Genomic DNA, 15,575 nt, shown 5'->3' with positions numbered 1-15,575 from the left:
CGGGGCAGGTCCGAGGGTTGTGGAGTCAGCGGGATGGGATGAGATGGGTTCCAGAGCTCCACGAAGCAGGCTTTCCTAGGACCCTACTCCCTACTCCTAGCAGAGACCAGTAAGGAAATGGATTGGATTGCTATTCACTTTTTCAAAGATCAGATCTACTTCATTTACATGTCAAGAAAAATTTCTCAAGTATGATAAAGTGTTTACCATTTTCCTATAGTTCTTCAAATGCCTGACATTCATCTTTTCTCCCTACCTTTACAATTCCTTTCTTTTTCACATTACCTTTCTTAATTGCTTCTTATTGTAAAAAACAAAGACAAAAAACAAAGATGGGTGGATTTGTTGTGCACATTAGCAGGTCTATACAGAAAAATGCACAGAGGTTTATATGCCATTTACAGTAAAAGCTCAGAGTACAAAGTCAAAGTCAAGAAGGTGAATCTGAAATATCAGCCTTGCTCTGAAAGAAGCCTGTGTAGATACCACTGAAGCTTAATCAGAATCTTCCCTCACCAATTATCTAACAGTGGCAAATGTAAAAAATCTGCAGTTAAAATACATAGCAGTCACTCCATATACTGCCCTCTCCCCACTCACCCAACTTCTGAATAACAGGGTTTTTTCAAATTTTATTCCCTTTTAGTTCAAATTTCATGGAAAAAGCTAAAAAGTCATGCTTTAGCAATATATCCCCATAGAGCATTGCAATTTACCAAGATTTTAATGTGTTTGGACAGAAATCTCACTCAAGGATTAGTGATGACTATTTTCCAGCAAATATTGAGTAAAAAATAATTTTAACCCCAATCTGAGGTGATAAGCTTCCTTTTCTGGGGGACAAAACTGCTGAGACAATTGTAGTAATTATCCAGGACAATAAAAGAAAGCCTACGACAGTCTGGCATATCATGGTGAGTGTGCATCAAAGCTCATCATGGTTTTTGGTGAGATCTTCCCCATAATTAGTAGCTTGGCTTCCGACACACATGTTCCAGTTGTCCAAGATCTCCTCTTTAGTGAGCTTTTCATCCTTGTTTTTGTCCGACTCGTACACCAGGTGCCTGGCCTCAGCACGCGCGTGGTCATAATCTTGCGGGAGGATCCAGTGGCGAATCTCATCTTTGTCCAGCTTCCCGTCCTTGTTCAGATCTCAGAATTCATTAAACTGCTCCCGTTCTGACAGCGCCCAGTCTGGCTCAGGGCCATCCTCCTCGTGGGAAAACATATCAGCAATATACTCATCCTGATACACAAGGCCACCCCCATTCTTGCTGATGTCCTCCAGAGTTTCCCAAACCACAGTCTCCTTAATTCATGTGCTCAAACCCCTCAGGGGGCAGGAAGGCGGTGAACTCCTCCCGGGTGGCTGTCTGGTCACCATCGAGGCCCGCAGGCTTGAACCTTCTCTCATCACATGGCAGCATCTTTTTAAAGGTGTGATGATCTGAAGTATCATGAAACTCTGTGGGGTCTCCTAGGCAGTAACCGTAGGTGGCTAGTTTGTGTTCTTCCCAGGAAATGTTATCGTCTTTGTCTCGACCATAATCCTTCCAGACTTCGGCGACATTATTGTAGGTGTACCTTTTCTGCACCCGTTCGATCCAGGTTTTCAGGTCCTGGGCGGTGACAAAGCTGTCCCCATCCCTGTCGATTCAATCGACAATCTTCCCCAGCCTCTCCTTGCTCTCCTCCGAGGTGAGCTGGTGGAAGGTCTTGGAGTCCTCCTTGCCCAGGAAGGCCTCGTGGTCGTACTGGAAGCTCTGGTTGTCCTCGGGCGGCCGCTCACCCAGCTCCTTGCGCCCCGCACCGTGGGCTTGGCCCGCAGCGCCGGGGGCGCCAGTAGCAGCCCCAGAACCAGCCCCAGGTGGCACCCGCGGCAGCCGGGCGGCATCGTCGGGAGAGGAGAGCTGCCCGCGGGGAGGCACCGAGCGAGCGATGAGAGCGGCGGCTCGGCTCGGGAATGGGGGCTTGGAGCGAGCGCGGCGGCGGGGCTCGGGTCTTCGTCTTAGAGTAGAGGTGGTACAGCAGGAAGAGGAGATCTGACTACAGGTATCTGTCAAGGTGCAACGGAAGTTGTGTTTTGTACAGACTCAGGGGAGAGATACCTTAGAGCTTGGTATGTGGATTACTGCCTCTTGAGGTTGTGATCTTCATATCCCTGGAAGCAGTCACGTGAGGCCTCTACCAGAGAAGGGATTGCTCTAAATAATAGTGATAAGGACAGCTGACATTTGTCAGGTGTTACTATGTGCCATGTACACTGTACATTGATTAACTCATTTAATCTTACCAACAACCCTATCAGGTAAGTACTATTATTACCCCCATTTTATAGATGGGAAAATTGAGGCACAGAGGGCCACTAACTTGCTCAAGCTCACGCAGGGCAGTGTGGGTCCAGAGTCTGAGATCCTCTAGCACATGAAGAGGGTTTGAGCAAGAAGACCTCTAAGATTTTTCCCATCCCTGAGACTCTGACGTTTTAGGGCGTTCTCTACTGGGACCATCCTCAAGTCATGTACTTCTTGTAGCTTTTAGGTCACACCCCGCCTAAGGCCAAGGAGAAAAGACACTGCTGACTCATTCTTTCCCAGTGGCGCAGGCTGGGAACTGAGCCAGGCCACTTGGCCAGCCTGGTGGCAGGTGCCGGTGCCTGTGGTTTGGCGGTGGGTCAGCAGCCGGGATGTGGTCTCAGGGGCTGACCCGTGGGGAGGGCAGTGTGTCCACAGAACCCAAACTCTGGGACCCTTCAGAGAGGGGTGGATTTGGGGATAGGAAAGAAATACAATTCAGAATTCAACAAGACGGACGTGTGAAACTGCAAAGCCCTAAGTGGACTTTGCTCAGCGCCAGGGTCGAGCGTGGCTGACCCACGTGCACCTGGGTGACCCTCCCTGGGGGCTGAACTGGGGCTGCTGACAAGCCTCTCCAGCACTATTCATCCCTCGACATTGACCCAAGGCCTCCTCGGCAGCCAGGGAGGAACAGGGTACCCTGCTGGAGGGACCTCCCTGCCCAGGGCTTCTCAGAGGTGCGCTGGGTACCGGCGCCCAGCAGAAAGTGTAGGGGTGCCTGGTCCCACCCGCTGCCCTGAGGGCTGAAGGGGTCAGTATCATGGCCCGTGGGTGCCCCCGGGGAGCTCCTCTTACATGCAATGGTACAAGGTTTTCTATAAATGGAGCTCATGGGTGGAATTAAAACTCTAGGAGGGACTTCTGATTCTCTAGGACCTCCTGCCCTGCATCTTCTAAGGGAGGGTTTTGTGCCTGAAAGTCCCTTCTCTTTTGTTTTTGGACACTTGGGTGACAGAGGAGTAGACAAAATCCTGGCACCGAAGAAAGCAGCTGGCCAAACCCTGGTATTCCTACTGATTAGGAAGGAATTCAGTTTGAGTTAGTGGTTCCCAAACTTGTCTGATGATAAAACCCACTCGATCAGAACCTTTCTGTGAAGAACCTGGCAAAACTACGTTTAAAAATAAGAGTCCCTTCCCCAACTTTTATCATGGAGGGAGACCCTGAGGGAAAAAAGTTTGAGCTACAGACTCAATTCACAGCACCTTCATCTTGGACTTGAGAGAGCCTTAAGGAATCTACACTAATGATCTGATAAAACTGAAATGTAAAGAACCCAGTGAATAAGAGAGAATGCTTCAAAAACCCTGAAGATTTTCCACCTTTAATTTTAAAAGTTATTTATTATTTTACAAACACTTTAATAGAACTTACTGTGAGCCAGATATGATGCTTGACAAATATTTGCTCGTTTAATTTTCATAGAACCCAGAGGCCCGGTGGGGTTAAGTCACTTGCCTAGGGTTGCACAAAAGTGGTGGAGCTCAAGTTCAGACCCGGGCTGTCTGGCTCCTGAGTGTTTGCTCTAAACCACTAAGCTATATGTGTTTTTAAAACATCTATTTTCGTTTGGCCACAGAGCAAACCCTCTTTTCCTAATCATTGTAAACGATAGAACAGCTTCATCTGCGTGATTTCAAATATTATACTTCCCCCCTGGGGTCCAATTAGCGGTGCTACTTTTGTATGTGGAGCCCAGTACGACTTTCTCTTTGGATGGAAAACCATGCCTATTGTTATGGCAATCCCAAATGCTGTGTGGAAGCTTTAAAGTACAGATTTAAATCCCTTTGTTTTTCACCCCAAATGTTGAAACAAACCTAAGAGCTCTGCTGATTCCTGACAGTTTTGAGTCTTTCCGCGTTTCAAATATTTCAGACCAGCTTGGGAGCAAACACATGATATTCTGCTTGTTTCTCTTGCATAGTTTATTTTTAAAAGCATGCATCTGGCTGCTTTTTCGTTCCCCAGAAGGAGGAGGGAAATTGCTCCGAGAAGGTGGGTGTTGGATCGAAACTTCTCCCCAAAGCAGGAGGCAGTTCCATCCGGATCTAGTTCCTTAGTGGGTGCTGTCCCTTGATTGGTCTTGTCCTTCAGCCCCAGGCTCAGAGCTTCCAAGCTCTTCCAGGAATCCTCTGACCTGCTGGGCTCCTTGCACGTGGACAGGAAAGAAGATGTTGGTTACTTGTATGTGTCCACCTTTTCAGAGGAATAGTTTAGTCACTCTCTGATCGTCCATGGTCAGGTCAAATAGAGGACCCCTTTCTGGCTGAGAGAGCCCGTTGTCACAGTGTCACAATTATTACTGAGCATTTGCTACGTGTCAGATGGTGGGTAGCTATGCCATGAAGTAGACATTAATATCCCCCATTTTAAAAAGTTAGAAATTGAGGCCCAGAGGAGCAAAGTGTCCTCTACGCCCAAGGTCACGCAGCTCGTGAGAGCAGAGAGGGGACTGGAGCCTTGGTTTGATGCCAGCATCTCTACTCACTGCACCAGCTCACGGAGCGAGGAGTCATTCTCATCCCTCGTTCCTAACACAGCACCGTGGGAGTCTCTGTAGGAGCAAATGGGCAGCAAATTCACATGGACCAGGCAGCTGGAGACTATGTATAGTCTGAAAACTTGGGCCTTGATTATAGCTCTTGCTTCATGATTTTCTTGGAGGAGCCTGAGTCCCACCAAGAAGTGCAAGGTGTGAAATTCACATAGCCCTTTGGGATCACAAGTACACTTTCACCAATAGCCTTAATCAGGGAAGATCACGTTAGCCGGTAGGTTTTATGGTTGCTAGTTATTTTCTGCAAGGAGCTGGAGCCGAAACTTGTGGGCAGCAGGAGGCAAAATAGCTCTGGCTCGAGATATGTTTCCATTCGGTGCCTTTTCTTCAAGTCCCAGCTCTGCCACCCGTTATTGGTATGACCTGCGGGCATGGGATTTGCCCACACCGAGCCTCAATTTCTGCATCTGTAAATTGGGATCACAGCTTCGTCTGCACCGGGTGGTTTCAAGGACTAAATGACATGGCGTACAAAGCCCCTGGCAGTGGGAGGCCTGTCTCCTCTGAGAGTCTCTGGGGCCCAGCCAGAGCACTCACCCGCCCCCCACCCCCAACCGCTGTCCCCTGTGGGCACTCTCTCCTCCCTGTCATCCCAAGGCCTCCTGCCTTCTGAGCTCTCCAATCAGGTTCAAATTCCTTAACTGTAAAATGGAGATAATAATATATAAACCAAGTGTCACCCTGCCCCTGGGTCCTCAACAACTCCAGCCTGCTTGGTCCCTTTCCTTTAAGATTCAAGTAATGTTAGCTATAGACTTTTCATACATGTCCAGACTGAGGAAGTCCCCTTCTATTTCTAGTTTGCCAGGAGTTTTAAAATCAATCAATGGGTGTTGACCTTTGTCAAATGATTTTTTTTCCATCAATTAATGGGATCATGTGGTGTTTCTTCTTTAGAATGTTCACATGGTGGATTACCATGATTGATTTTTGAAAACCAAACCAACCTTTCATTTCCAGAATAAATGCCTCTCGGTTGCTGTATATCCTTCTTTCTAAATATTGCTGGATTTTATTTGTAAATATTTTGTTGAGGACTTTTGCATCAATGTTCATAAAGGCTATTGATCTCTAGTTTTCTTTCTTTAATACTTTCTTTATAGGGTTTTTATATCAGGATAATGCTGGCCTAATAAAATGGTTGGGAAGTGTTTCCTCCTTTTTTCTTTTCTGACAGACACTGTGTAGAATGGATATTATTTCTTCTTCAATTGTCTGGTAGAATTCTACAGTGAAATTATCTAGCTTGGAGGGTTTTTTTGTAACTACAAACTAAATTTCTTTAGTTGTTATAGAACTATTCAGGTTATTTATTTCATAGTAGGTGAATTTTGTAGTTTTTGTTTTTTGAGGAACTGGTCCATTTTACCTAAGTTAGAGAATTTATGTGTGCAGAACTATTCATAGTATTCCTTTATTATCTTTTTAATGTTTGTGACACCTCTAGTGGTAGCCCCTCTTTTATTCCTATTTGTGCCTCTCTTTTATTCCTGATTTTGATAATTTCTCTCTTATTTCCTTTATCAGTCTTTGTAGAGGTTTATGAGTATGGTTGATCTTTTCAAAGATCCAGATTGGTTTAACTGACTTTCTTAATTGCTTTCTGTTTTAATTCAATTGATTTCTGTTCTTATCTTTATTATATTCTTTCTTCAGCTTCCTTTGGGTTTATTTTTCTCTTCTTTTTTTATTTCCTAGGGTGGGGTTTTTAGATCATTGATTTAAAATTTTTCTTTTTTTTTTTTTTAATTTGTAAACATTTAATGCTATAAGTTTTCCTCTAAGCACTGCTTTAGCTGCATGGTACAAATTTTGATATGTTGTATTTTAATTTATGCTCAATTAAAAATATTTTCTAATCTCCCTTGATACTTCCTCATTGACCATGGGTTATTTAGAAGTATATTGTTTAATTTCCAAGTGATTGGAGGTTTTCCTGTTATCTTTCTGTTGTTGATTTCTAGTTTAATTCCATTATGACCAGAGAACATACCTTATACGATTTCAGTTCTCTTAAATTTGTTAAGGTTCTTTCTTAATGGCCTAGGGTATGGTGGCTGTTCCACGTGTACTTGAAAGGAGTGTGTATTCTGTTGTTGGGTGAAGTGCTCTATAAATGTTATTTAGATCCACTTGGTTGATGGTCTTGTTCAGTTCTTCAATATCCTTACTGATTTTCTGTCTACCAGTTCTATCTATTAATACTGAGAGAGGAGTTTTGAAGTCTCCTAGTGTAATTTTGTATTCTGTCCAGGTTTTAAAGCTGCATTCATTGAGAGTAAATGTGCTTACTCCACATTTTTCAGAACTAAAGCCCATTTGCCTCTTTACCTAAATCATGTTTGTGCCACTGCTGATTGACTCGGGAGAGACACATCCTAGCAATGAAATATCTGACTCTCTTCACATTTTCAGTGCCTAATCCTAAGACAGGGTTTGAGAAGAACCAGTTGGGGGAGAGTGGGGGACTCAGGCTTCGTCCAGAAAGGGGGTTCATCCCACACCTAAGAAGGGTCTAGGTGTTCCCTGAAGAGCCCCTGCTATCTCCTTGTCTTCCCGCAGCAGGGTTCAAGGATCAGGAGAGGCATTCCAGAGGAGGGGACACCTGACTAAGCTTCCAGGCTATTTCAGGGTCATAAAGGTGAAAACCATAGGAGGGACGGTAGAGAGAGCCATCTCTGCAAAGGCCTAGAGCCCGGAGAACACAGGGTGAGCCTGGACACATCGTCACCTCTTCTGGCCACTCTGCTGCTCACTTCTTGGACCCCCGGTTACAGGCACAGGAATCTTGCCTCTGCAGGCTGCAAAGCACTCTCCCTAAGGTCACCTCACTATGACCGAGTGGTGCCTTATTCCTTCCCTTAAGGATGAGAGCACTGAGGCTTTGTGGATGGACTCATCCGTGCCACCCTACAGAGACGTCACAGAACTGTTGTAGAACTCAGGTCTCCTCACTCCTGTCTAGCCCTTTTTTTTTTTTTTCCAGGGTGGGGACATGGATTTTTTTCCCCAGCTTTAATGAGGGATAATTGACAAAGATAGTTGTATATATTTCAATAGTACACTGTGATGGTTTAATATACATATAGATTGTGAAATGATTACCATGATCAAGAATCAAGATAACTAACACATACATAACCTCATATAGTTAACTCCTTTTTTTTTGGTGGCAAGAACACTTAAGAGCTACTCTCAGCAAATTTCAAGGATGCAATAGCATATTATCAACTATAGTTACCATGCTGTACATTAGATCTTCAAAGCCTATTCATCTTATACATTTGACCTATATCTCTCCATTTCCCCCAAGCCCCAGAAACCACCATTCAACATTCTGTTTCTATGAAATCCACTTTTTTTTTTATGTAAGATTCCACATATAAGTGATACTATTCCTTTATCCACTCATCTGTTGATGGACACTTAGGCTGTTTTCATATCTTGGCTATTGTGAATAATATACAATGAACACAGGACTGCAGGTGTCTCTGCAAGATCCTGATTTTGTTTCCTTCCGATATATTCCCAGAAGCAAGATTGCTGAATCATATCATAAGATAACTCTATTTTTAATTTTGGGGGGATCCTGTTTTCCATAATGTCCTGTCCAATCCTATTTTCTCAGAAAGTTCCTACCCGTGCGGCCTCCCAGATCACCTGGGAGATTCTCAAGCTTTTCTATTTTTCTGTTTCCAAACCATTTCCACGTGCAACCGCTGCCTGCAGGTGCCCATGCCTCGACGGGGCATATCAGCGTTTCCAGGGGTTGACTGAGTGGCCTTGAACTTCACAGTCTGAACAAGTACCCCTGACCCTGATAGGCAGTTCTCCTCTCCCTGTGCCTAGAGAAGAACCTCTGATTCTGTTCAAAACCTTTCATTTTACAGATAGTGAAACAAGGCCGAGAGAGGGGAAGAGACCAGCTGGGGCATTAGAACTGAGACCCAAGCTGGGGATTTGGGATGTGGATTTGTGGCTCTTTAATAAGAAATCGATCATGGTTAACAGTTATCAAGCACTTCCTCGATCCTGTGACACTCTGTCAGTCCCTTTACGCGGAGGAACTCATGCATTCTTCACAACACCCTGGGAGGCAGATATCATTACTATTGAGCTCGTTTCACAGATGAGCAAACCGAGGCACGGAGAGGTTTGATAACTTGATGACGCTCATGCACCTAGTGCATGCGGAAGCCAGGGAGCCAACCCAGGCCCTACAAGCTCCAGGTCCTTTGCGCCCAGACACGCCCACCTCTTCTGCTTCTCTACCTGTCCCCCCGTTTCTCAGCATCAGAATCCCTCTGCCACCAAACGAACGGCCTTTGTTTCCCTTTTAGGGGCACCCGATCAGCTGCTGGGGCTCCTCAGCGTTAGTGATATTCACAAGGAGTGTCCAGTGCCTGCACACAGCAAGGCCTTAGGGGCCAAGCCTCTGCCTGAGTGTCCTGCCCTCACCGAGGAGGTGCCCTGCCTGGGCCTGGCCTCCCATCCTGCGGACCTGGCCTCCTTCCAAAGCCCACATCCTCTCAAGGTCTCGAGACCAGGAGCCCTTCCCAGCTCAGCCAGGACCCAGCTGAGGGGTGGCCCCGGGCAGGAGTGACAATGCATCTAAAATTACCCCAGCTGAAAGCTGTGTGCGCTCCACCCTTCCTGCATCCCTCCCCGAGACTGGACCAGCCGAGAGAGAGCCCTCTGTGGATTGGCTGATTTGTGTTGGAAGTTGTGCTCCCAGCCTCTGGGCCCCTCTGGGCTGGAGTGCTGGGAGGGGTCCCTGGAAGCCCAGCTTGTGTGAAGCAGGCTTGCCATGGGGACCGGTGCTCTGCCCTGGTGTCTTCTTTTGAGCTGTGGAGGGTTCTCTGGGCTTCTGTGTTCCCTCTCCTTGGATCACACTTGCCTGGTAATTCCTTTTTAGCCCCACAGGTGTTTGCCTAGATGCCTCTTCTTCCAGGAAGCCTTCCTTGCATACGTCCCTCCTGCATCCATCTGGGTTGCATGCCTTTTCCCATCCAATGCTTACCCCTCATAGAACTTTTCAGTATTTGCCTGTTCATGAGTCTGTCTCTTCAAGTAAAGGGCCGGGTTCACTGTAGTATTCCAAATCCCCAGCACAACACCCAACCCATAAGAAATGCTTAATAATAGGGAACTCCGTTCAATATCCTGTGATAAACCATAATGGAAAAGAATATAAAAAAGAATATATGTATATGTGTAACTAAATCACTTTACTGTACAGCAGAAATTAACACAGCATTGTAAATCAACTATACTTCGATAAAAAAATAAATAAAATTCAGAATGTAAAACTGGAAAAAAAAAAGAGATGCTTAATAATGTTTGTTGAATTAGCTAATTAAAACAAAGATGTCAAGAGTGAAGGCTGAATAGTATAGTTTTCTTCATGCTGTAGCTTTTGGATATCCATAGACATAAGAAAGGAAACATTCCAATGTTCAGGTATTAAAGGAAGAAACATGCCTTGTATAACCTATTGTTTTAGGAGTTGCAAACCCTCAGTTGTTTCTGCTGGTGTCTAAATGTCTTTCTGAGTGGGATACATGGGATGAGACTTTAGAATGTCCTTGTTGGCAGGACTCTGAGAGGTCTTTATCCCTATCTTACAAAGAAGGAAGTGGAGACTCAGGTTCAGTAACTCGCTAGGGTTGCACAGCCAGGAAATGGCATTTTGGGGTTGTCTCATTATTCATAAGGCGTGTGTGTCTCTTACCTTCATGGGCTTTCGTGCAGCATGGGAGACACACAGGTACTAAGACAATGACACATCGCTGGGAAGAGTACAGTGACGGAGGGAAGGGGAAAATTGCAGGGGGAGCCGGTGGGAAGAGGGAAGCGCCTGCCTGGGAGTGTGCTGATTGGACCAGGGTGGGCAGCAATGGGAAGAGCGTGTGCGAGGCAAGGAGGCTGGAAGTGCAGGGCTCTTGGGGGACAGCGATGCTCTCCCCACCCCGCCACGGGCAGCTGTTGAAATGAGGTGGACGCTTGGGAAGAGTTAATGCTGTTTTTGCCTGTCCCTAAAGTGAGGTCATGTCTGGCCACCGAACTGTCATCTTTACCAATCCAACCTGTTCTCCCCAACGACAGTAAACCAGTCAAATCCATTTACCCTCTTCACCATCAAATAAGCCGAATTTCCTGACGTCAGGATTTCTGGAGGTAGAAAGGCTTTGCCAAGAGGTGGAGAAGAGCCCTCCGGTTGGGTCTTTGGGCAAGTCCTGCTCGGCCACTTTCCGTCCCCTCCAGGCAGTGTCTGTCCTTCCATCCATCCACCCATCCACCCATCCGTCTGTCTGCCTGTCTGTCCGTCCGTCCCTCCGTCCGTCTGTCCATCCGTCTGTCTGTCCGTCCTGACCAAATTGGCAGGTCGGGGCAGGAGCCTTCCATGGCCCGCTGCAAGCTCTTTCTCTGAGATGAGTGATGAATGCGCGTGGGGATTAGCCGACTCTTCCTGGCCCTGGTGGTGCCAGGAGTGAGCACATTCCTGAAAGGCCAGAGCTGATGGATGCCTTGGGGGGAGGGGGAGGCTTTAGGGAGAGGAGAGGCTAGAGTTTGGGAGGGGATTCCTGACATTCCCAGGGATGGGGGCAGAAGTGCCTGGAGCCATGATGGACAGACAGCTGAGAGAACAGGCCCAGACCAGGTGCGGGGTGGCGGGGCCTTGATCCACACCTCCGGCCCTCCCCACCCCCGGTGCCCTGGAATGTTATCTTTCCTCTAATCACCTGCAGGCCAGAGAAGAATGAGGGGGTGGCACTTGTGTGAGAGAGGTGACCTTTTCTGGGTGGGGGGGAAGGGAGGGAGAAGGTAAGGACGATGGTGGCCTAAGGGGGTGGGAAGAAGATACTAGAGCTTCCTGAATCCCACCTACTTGCATCATAGAGGGCCTGAGTGGGGAAGGATGTCGAACCTATAGAGCTTCCCATAAAGGACCTTAGGGTACCACCTCTCCCACCCCTTTATGTGGTGACTGAGGTATCTTAGGGCCCAGGGCACATACCAGAACTCTTGATGTCTTTGGTTTCATAATCAGATACCTCTTGCCCTGGGCCTCAGTTTCCCCAATTCTAGGAGTGAAGAGGTTTAATTCCGTGGTCTCTGAAGACCGTCCTGGTTCTGATGTCCTTGGACCTCTGAGAGCGCTCGCCCCAGACCACTCACGGGTGGTAGCTGGTGAACAGACAAAGAGGGGAGCGATGTGTTAGCCGTCTCACTCTTACACTCCAGCGAGGCCCCCGGACAGTACTGGAGGCAGGGAGTCCGTGCAATCTGCTTCTTTGGAACCTGAGTTCCTGAGGCTGCCTGGCAGAGGGAGAGCGTCAAGCCCAGATGCTGCCAGGGTCCACCCTCGTGCCTGTGGCTGAATCGCTCCAAGCCTCGCTTCCTAACTTAGAAATCAGGGTGACAGCGGTGACCTCTCGTGCTTAGGGCAAGGCTGGAGCAGGTTTTCCTGAGGCTCCCCTTTCCGGCCGCCCGTTGGCCGCCCGCTCTGGCTGTCATCTCTAGAGTGTTCTGCAGACCAGGTGGCCACGGGTCTCAGAGTTCCCTGGTTTCTTTTGCGGTTTTTCTTTTCCACAAGGCGCTTTGTTCACTATCTACAGGTAATGTCCTTTTCATGTCTTTTAATACTTCTCATTAAACAAAAATTTTGCTGATTAGAGGAGAAAAGGACGTGGAAGATTGGGGACGGCTGAGACCCCCCGGTGACCAGCACTGGGCCAGGGTGTCTGCCGAGGGGGTACATACAGGCACACCTTGTTTTACTGCACTTCACTTTATAGAGCTTCACGGATATTACGTTTATTACAACTTGAAGGTTTGTGGCAACCCTGCGTTGAGCGAGTCTATTGGGGCCATTTTTCCAACAGCATTTACTCACTTTGCGTCTCTGTGTCACATTTTGGCAGTTCTTGCAATACTTCAAACTTTCATTAATATTATATTTGTTATGTGATCTGTGATCAGTGATCTTTGATGTGACTATTTCAAAAAGATTAAAATTTGTTGAAGGTTCAGATATGGTTAACATTTTTAGCAATAAAGCATTTCAAAATTAAGGTATGCACAATTTTTGTAGATATAATGCTATTGCACTTAATAGACTACAGGATAAACACAACTTTTATATGCACTGGGAAACCAGAAAACTCGTGTAACTCACTTGATTGCGATATTGGCTTTATTGTGGTGGTCTGGACCTGGACTCCCAGAATCTCCAAGGTATGTCTGTATTTCTTCCCATTTTATAGATGAAGAAACTGAGGCTGAGGGACCTCAAGGTCGCACAATTAGTATGAGGTAGAACTGGGGTTGATTCATACGTAGCTGAGTGAAACTTTGTGATAGTTTCTTCTTTTACAGCAGAGGAGCCCTCTGAACCACACTGCAAATCTCATAGTAGACATATGACGAACAAGAACTATTCTCTTGTGGTTACACAATGATTTACTTAAAGACAAGTGACCTGAACACATAAGTTGCTTTTCAAATCTTTATATTCTAAATAACGCTGCCACGGTCATTCCCATACATCCATTCACAATATGTACCAAATGCTACTGCGCGCTTGGCACTGCGTTGGCTTCACGATGTGTTTGTGTCAGTCACTGAGGGACTGGTCCCCCTCTCCGTCTTGCGTCCTCCTGCACCGTGCCTGCCGTGGCTTCTTGAACACGTAGCTGTTCTGAAAGTATTCATGACACGCCAGAGACATCACAGAGCCCGGGAGAGGCTGGCTCTATTTTTCTTCAACCTGGAAGCTAAAGACTGTATCTCTTGTGGGAAGCCACCGTTGACTACTAGCTGGAAAAAAATTGATGGCACAGTCCCTTATCAGAGCTTCCTGAAACCCTTCAAAGGAGCACAATGTTGGGTGGGTGGTACTATATCCATTACCTCATCTCCTTTGCTGTCCTCCTTTTTCTGGTCACATCAAACAAAAACAAAACGCTGGCCAACGCTATCCATAGGGGCTGTTCTATATTAAGATGAGCAATTGTGAGGAAATCTAAAATTAGCCCAGCATTAATCAGCTCCTGTCGCCAACATGGATGACTCAGTTTTCAACTGCACACGTCCTGAATTCCGATGGTGCTCTCAGGGGCAGCACTCAGTGACATGGACGAAGCGCAATGCTGGGACATCGTGTGGCCACGGGCCCTGGTAGGAAGGGCACTAGCTTTTAGAGTCAGGTAGCCTGGGTTGGGATCCTGGCTCTGACCCTCACTAGCTTCAAGTCCAAGGGCAGGTTTCTTAACCTCTTTGAGCCTCAGTTTCCCCATATGAAAAGAGGTGATGAAAGCACCTATTTCATAGGGTGGCTACAACAATTCAATAAGATCACGTATGTAAAAGTGGACCTAGCATAATTCCTGATGCAATGGTTCCTCCCTGCAAGGCTGGGGTTGCCTGCCCAACTCACGGTGGCAGCCTGCACAGCCCTGAAGAGGACCATCTCCCCTTGGGTATCTGAATTCAGCTTTCTCTTGTACACGTTCAGGACCAGCCCGAGACGCTAGTCATCCCCATTTCTACCTAGCCAGTATGGCAATTGGCACTGGATAAAATTCGATCAGCACTCTGCTCATCTGGGGGTCAGATACAGGAACCTCTCAACTCCAGAGCATGGCCATTACCCTGCAAGCAAGCAGGAAATGCACCTGGGTAACAAGGAAAGTAACTTCTGCAAAGGGCCGCTTTTGTCCACGAAAGAGCAAAGAGAGCCAACCTTGGGCTTTCTTGGCAGAGTTTGGTGGCATAGAATTCTGCGTGGAGTGAAAATTATTGACTTAATCATGCTGAATCATGTCTGCTTTCTTCCGGAAAACCTAATTTCTCCCCTTGTTAGTGGGAATAATGTTTCAGAAGCAACTTAGGACACATTGAGAGGTGGAACAGAGAAGTAATAGCCATGGGGAACGGTTCTGGGAAAGAAAATGGAATTAGTCGCTGGAGACAGGTTGGTGCCAGTGGGCGCAGGGACACCCAGCCCTCAGCCTGGTGTTTTCAGAGGACATCAGTGAATCAAAGTCTGTTTAAAGGCACTGATGTTGTATGTGTTATGGGGTCCAAGTTCATACTGCTCGCCGCGCGACAGGCCGACAAATTGAGAGACGGAAACCAGCAGAGAAGGTAGTGGACTATTGTCCCAAGAAGCATCTTACCCTGCTTAGAATTCAGGCTTCTTTTATAATAAAAGGGAAGGGAGTATGGCTGGTTTTTGCAAACTTCTTGGTGCAGGAATCCTTTGTTCTTGCAGCTGTCCCCATAGGTTTCCTCACAATGTTCCTATAAACCTTCAACAAGAGAATTGTTGTTTTCTGTTCTGCAACTTTTTATCTCTATTTGAATGGAAAAGTGTTATACCTTTAAAGGTCAGAGGCTTGAGCATGGGCTATCTTGTCTATTTCAGGCTATAGGCAACATTCTTTTACAAAGGTGCAGAGCCAGAATGACTAAGCACAGGCAACAGAGCACAGAGGTTAGAGCTAAAGGACTAGATCCAATATGGAGTCAGGTTTGTTCTTCTCTGTTACACACGTACTTTGTTAAAGAAGTCAGGAACGCTTCTAATCCATTTTATACTCCCAACACAAGTGGCTAAAAATATAAAAGCTTATCACTTCAAATGGAAAATGTCA

General features: G+C 46.7%; 1 pseudogene; it reads right to left on the bottom strand.

The window, feature by feature from the left end:
• Positions 1-925: 925 nt before the first annotated feature.
• LOC103019035 (reticulocalbin-1-like) lies at positions 926-1,894 on the bottom strand (annotated as a pseudogene).
• Positions 1,895-15,575: the final 13,681 nt, after the last annotated feature.

This window comes from Balaenoptera acutorostrata, chromosome 12, assembly GCF_949987535.1.
Source record: "Balaenoptera acutorostrata chromosome 12, mBalAcu1.1, whole genome shotgun sequence".
In the NCBI taxonomy this organism is placed as follows: Eukaryota; Metazoa; Chordata; class Mammalia; order Artiodactyla; family Balaenopteridae; genus Balaenoptera; species Balaenoptera acutorostrata.
The sequence above is the reverse complement of the archived record's forward strand: the minus strand, read 5'-3'. Positions and strand labels throughout refer to the sequence as shown.